Below are 6,278 nucleotides of genomic sequence, written 5' to 3' on the forward strand. Positions count from 1 at the left end.
ATACCTTGTTTGAAATGCAGTCTTCCATTCATCTCTTTCTTTGATGCATACTAGATTGTATGCTCCTTGTAGATCTATTTTTGTATAGATCTTAGTTTGATTCAATTGATCAAAAAGTCTAGATATCAAAGGTAGCAGATACCTATTTTTGATAGTGATTTTGTTGAGTCTTTGATAATTAATACACATCCGCAATGATTTATCTTTTTTCTTCACAAATAAAATTGGAGCTCTTGTTGGAGATTTGGAATGGCATATGAAGTTCTTGGCCAAATTCTCTTCAATATACTCCTTGAGTTCAGCCAACTCATTTTGAGATAAATTGTAGATTGGTCCAAATGGCGGTTGTGCTCTTTCTTGAAGTTAATTGAGCAGTCATAGGAATGATGTTTTGGAATAGTATTCTCATTTTTTTTCTCAAATACATCTTAAAAATCTTGATATTGGCTTGAAATGCCACTTGAAGTCTTTCCACCAATAGAAACGGGTGTGGCATAAATGACACAAGGTGATCCTTCTTTTACAGCATGCAAGAAAGCATTTACATCTACAAATATAGGTTTAATTATACTAGTCTTATGACTTTCTACTTGATTAACTACACTCTTAGTTATACTTTCAGAAAAGTCAAGACTACGAGAAGTCCAATCTATTTTAGGATTATATTTTTTTAGCCATGATAAATCTAAAATGAGTAGATTAGAAGGAGATCTAATGATATTAAATATTATAAAGCTACTAGTTGCTATTTCTATAAGAAGGGTTTCATGACTAACATCTCTTAAAGATAACGGACGACCATCTATGATTTCTACATGAACAGATTTAGTTTTATTTACTAAAAATATACTATATCTTTTAGCAAATTTTTCATCTAAGAAACATGCTGAGGCTCTTGAATCTAACAAGGTAGAGGCTTTGAGATGTTTAGGTCCTAGAATAATATTTATCATAAATTATGGAGAGGGTTCTGAGAAGAAGATAGAACCTTCACTAGGCGTTGTACAAGGTTCCAACTCCACGGTTCCTCTTGTAGCTGGACAAATTTGTTTTTCGACATGCTATCTCTTTTGATCGCAGTACTCCTCATTTTATGGTTGCGTCACTTCTTTGGATAATATTGAGTAGTGTGCTTAGGTTCTCCATAATATAAGCACAATCTTTCTTGATGACGTCGAGTCTTTTCTTGCTCAGTAAGAGATTTGAAACGTACTGCATCAATTTGCATATCTTCTACTTCCAAATGTATGTGTTGAAGAGATGTTGGTGTTGCTATTGAGTTATAGTTACGTTGAGGTCTACTTGTACGATTCTCAAATCGGAATTCAAAAAGGCGATTGTCATACTTCACAGCAAAGTCAATTGCTTTATTCAATGTTTGAGGATCAGATAAGTTGAGCATTAATTTTTTTACCTCATATTGTAATCCGTAGAGAAATTGGCTATTAAGTGCAACATCATCCCACTTGATATCAGTTGTAAGTTGTCAAAATTATAAAACATACATCGTTTTTGATCGATTGCCATGTCGTAAAATACAAATCTTATTGGTTGCAACACGAATTGCATCATGTTCTCTATACATGGATCGAAACTCTGCCAAAATACCTCTAGATTATGCAATATTGGATCTCATCATTCAAGAAAAGATAAAAACTATGATAATGCTAAACTTGAAAGATGCATATCAATGAATCTAACTTGCAATCCTGGAGTTGGATAGCTTTGAGGTTGAAGTTCAATCACAAGTTGTACTTGATCGATAAATCCTCTAAACTTTGATCTGGTGCCATCAAACTTCTCAGATAGGGTAATTCTTGATTCTCTAATACTAGAAAGGCGTTCCACCATAGAAGAAGGGAAATGATTTGGTGTTGATGTTGAAGTAGCTCCAATCATTTCTATATCTTCACTTCCTGCTAATCTTGTTGCTCCTTGTGGTGGTAAATTGAGTTGATGCATTGCAAGCATTAACTCCCTCAATTGCTCTTACATTTGTGCCATTGCACTCTTCATTTTAGCAAGTTTTGCCATCATAACACTTTGAAAAGAGAAGATATCTAATATCGCTCAAGACAAATAGAAGAGAGGACTTGAGAACAAAGAAAATACTAAGGACAATATCAATTTAAAAGAGGGTAATCCATAACTTCTAATATGCTTATGTCTGATCAAGAAAAAATGGGTAATCTACTTTTAATCAAGATTAGATAAAGCTTTGATATTATAAGTGTACTCTTGTCAATCTTTCAAGGACAAGAACATGATAAAGATAAATAAACAAGTGAGGCTTCTCTCAAAGAAAGATGAAAAAATAAAAATAACTTGATATGTATATTAAGAAAGAAACTGGAATGGCTATTGCCAAAAGACAAGAAAACTAGAGACCCTTGAAACTAGACTGGAAGCAAGAAAGGAATTGACAAGAGTAAAGAAGGCTTCACTCTTGTCTTTATATATGTTATCTAACTAGGGGCTATGTGGCAATGTTCTATAGGACCTCCAATATGTGTTGACTTTGAAAGACACATGCCTTAACTTATAAGGTAAGTTTTTCTACGTGTGGGCCATATAGTTAGCTTGGTCTTTAAGCTAACAACATGTGTGGTACATGGCAAACTTATTGACCACGCTTGTAATCCAAAAAGTCAATTAAAGACACCTATAAAGTCAAAGTAGTATTTATGAAGCTTCTAGAAAGCTTCCATATCAAATACTATAGAATTAACTTATTTTTACCTACTTTTACTTACTTCTACTTATTTATACATGTAATTATTGGCTTACATGTGTATGTCCTTGACATAATGTCATAGACATATATATTTATCTTGATAATTATCTAAATAATAAGAATAAGTAGAAATAAATCAAAGTAAATAAATATGATAATATATTGTAGAAAGCTTCTTAGAAGCTTCATAGACATTGCTTTGCTTTTATACATATCTATAGGTGATTGGTAGTTTGAAAAATTGGCCAACAAAGAGGCTACATGTTGACATATTGACCACTTGTAGTACAAGTTGGACATATGGCACATACCTAGGAAACTTACCTTGCAAATTAGACATGTGTCCTACAAGTTGGACTTGTATTAGAGGTTCTATAGCATGTCACCACATATTTCTTAGTTAAGTAGTATATATAGAGGCAAGAGTGAGGCCTTCTTCACTCTTGTCAACTCCTTTCTTGCTTATGTTTTCTAGTCTTTAGCAATAGCCATTCGAGTTTTTTTTTGAGTATATGTACTTTCTTCTATTTTGTCACTTTCCTTTTGACAAAGATTCTATGAGTTTACGTAACTTCTTTCAATTTGTCTCCTTGACAATTTTCTCAACATAAAATTCTTACAAATTTCAAGCAACTAAAATAATAAAGAACTTGAATCCAAAACTTATATTTTATTAATACATAATTATAATGCACTTGCAATCTATTAATTATAAAAATATAATATAGTAGGTTGAATCTTATTTGAATAAATACATATATTATTTTTAAATTCCTTAGAAGTAAAAATCCAATATTTGAGATGTTGTTGGTGCCTACAATATATTATTTATAAATTCCTATGCTTCAAATTGAAGTTGACTAGTTCCTTGAGGTCAAAAACTTTTCAATTCATCCATTGGTTCTTTAAATTTTAAGTCTTGCCATGTCATATTACCATGCAATAATACTGCAAAACTATTGTAACATAATAAGAAATTTTGAAAAAAAATTATAACATTATATATATATATATATATATATATATATATATATATATATATATATATATATATGAAAATATTAGATAGACTCAATGTTTTAGTAAATCAATCCATCATGAAAAAAAATAATGATATTCATTTTGCTACTATTGGATTTGTAACCAATAAAAATCAACCACATTCATCATAATTATCATATTCTTAATCAAGAATGGATCTATTTAGTAAAAATATGGATCTATTTAATATTTTTTTATATATATTTCAAGAAAACTAATTTTTTTAATGATTCATAAAGACAAACAATTCATAACCATGTGCCAATAATATATAACTACTACCTAAGATGATGTTTATGACAATATAGTCATAACGAACAACCTAAAAAGTTTAAATTTATAGTAAAGGTGAGGTGTTCTCAAATTTTCATATAGACATGTGAGAAAAATTGGATTACTATAAATCTTTATAATACCATATTTTAGAGTCTTTAATAGTATTTTCCTTGTTAATTTGCACAAAATTTCAAAATCTCACATATAATTTGGTAGAAATGGGCAACATTTTCTCCATTCAATTTGTTCTCGTACTTTAATATGTATACCACAATCCACATCTATATACCATCATATTAGCATAAGGCAAGTAATCAATTCAATTACATTACCAACACAAGCTTGCAATACAATTTCTTTACGTTATTTACATTGATGTTGTATTAATTGTTGTTCAATAATATTATGTTTTTGTTTAAAATGTTGGTAGGTAGGTGTGCATGGTATTTTTAAATAGGCTCTAAAAGTAGAGTTGATCAAAACTGATTAGCCTAAGCATGCAGAGGATCAATAGAATAATCTTGGAAAGAATATTTTTTGCCTTAAGTATACAATCATGGTTTGAAATGCATTCTACCATTAATTTTTTTTTTAAAATAAAAATAAAAAATAAAAATCATAATATCCACCGCTTCATAATTCAACATTTTATTTGATTTTAAACCATAATAGTATCACATTTTATAGTCCTTAGCAATCATTTTCTTCTTTGGTTTCTACATGCATCAAAAATCTTATATATGATTTGATAGAGATACAAGAAAATTCTTCTATCAACTTTAAATACCAACTTTGTAAGTGTCACTTTAATGTGACATTTACACTTTGGTGTGTTAATTACAGCAACAAATAACATAAAAAATTGGGGAAATAAAAAGAAAAGGTGTTGTGGAAGAATGCCCTTTTTGTATTTTAATTTGTTTTGTCACAAATATTTTTGTCATGCACAACTTAGAATCACCAATACTTAATTTCACAATTGCTTGATGTTTGTGCAGCTTCAATTTATTTTGCATTTTAATAAATCAATACACATTTAAAGTTATATAAATGGCTATTTTCAGAATAAAAATTGGACATCTAATTTTTTACCAAATACCTCTACTTTAGAATTGTAACTTTGTAATTGGAAGCTTTTATGCTTAGAACATGTAAATGAAATGTTAATTGAATTCTTGTTGGTAGCCTAACCTACAACTTTGGTTAGAGCACTACCTAAGCAATACAATGCTTAATTTTTTTTGTGTATTTAATTGATCCTATACATAATAAAAAAATTAGACTTGAATGATTGAGAAAGAATTTTCTAAGCATAAAATTACTTTGATCTTCTACTTACTTGGAAAGTTTGTCGAATGCTCCTTGGATTTCAACACACTTTGCATTCAATATAAAACTTGCATGATCTTGTAGTTCTGGATTTTAAATATCTAAATTTAGTATAAAACTTATTTTTTAATATGCTTTGATACCAATGAATTTTATAGATTTTTTTTTTTTTTTTTTTTTTTTTTTTGAAAAGAGATTTAGCAGAGTGGATAATTTGTCATTTACAATTCTACCATCTTAAATATTATAATTTAAATAGAAAAATCTACAATTGTCATTTCTATTGCATGTTAAGATTCAAAACCTTTTATCTTGATGTGAAGTTGGGTGCAAACACTCATATCTACATTAAATTAATTAAAAAAAAATCTTTGAATTTGTTTAGTTTTAATTGTAATACTTCAAAATAGGAATAAGTTATCAAATAAAAAGTTAAATATAAACCGAACTAAATTGAATAAAACAATAAATTAATACTTACAGATTTTTTATGTAAAATAAATTGTTATTAATTTAATATTGTTTAAACTATTTTTTAATCTTTTAATCAAAAATATAAGTTTAATATATATATTTTTTAAACAGTACCTAAAATCCAAATCTACAACAAGTAGTTGGTAGAAGTACATATTAGACATATTCAAAAAGATATTCATTTTTTATATATACATAATTTATTGAAAAACTAAATCATTTGTATGCAAGATAATTTTGATGGAATAAATTTTTGTTTTTCAAGTTTTTTCTCAAAAGTTCTGAGGTTAGTTTTATTTGGATTTCGTAAAAGTAAGAATTATAATAGTGGCTTTAAAAATATTAATATAATTCAAATAATTAGTATTTTTTTCTACTATCATTGGAACATTTTATATTACCTAATTAACAATTGTTTACAATT

Source organism: Physcomitrium patens, chromosome 26, assembly GCF_059467195.1.
Source record: "Physcomitrium patens ecotype Gransden chromosome 26, ASM5946719v1, whole genome shotgun sequence".
NCBI classification, from domain to species: domain Eukaryota; kingdom Viridiplantae; phylum Streptophyta; class Bryopsida; order Funariales; family Funariaceae; genus Physcomitrium; species Physcomitrium patens.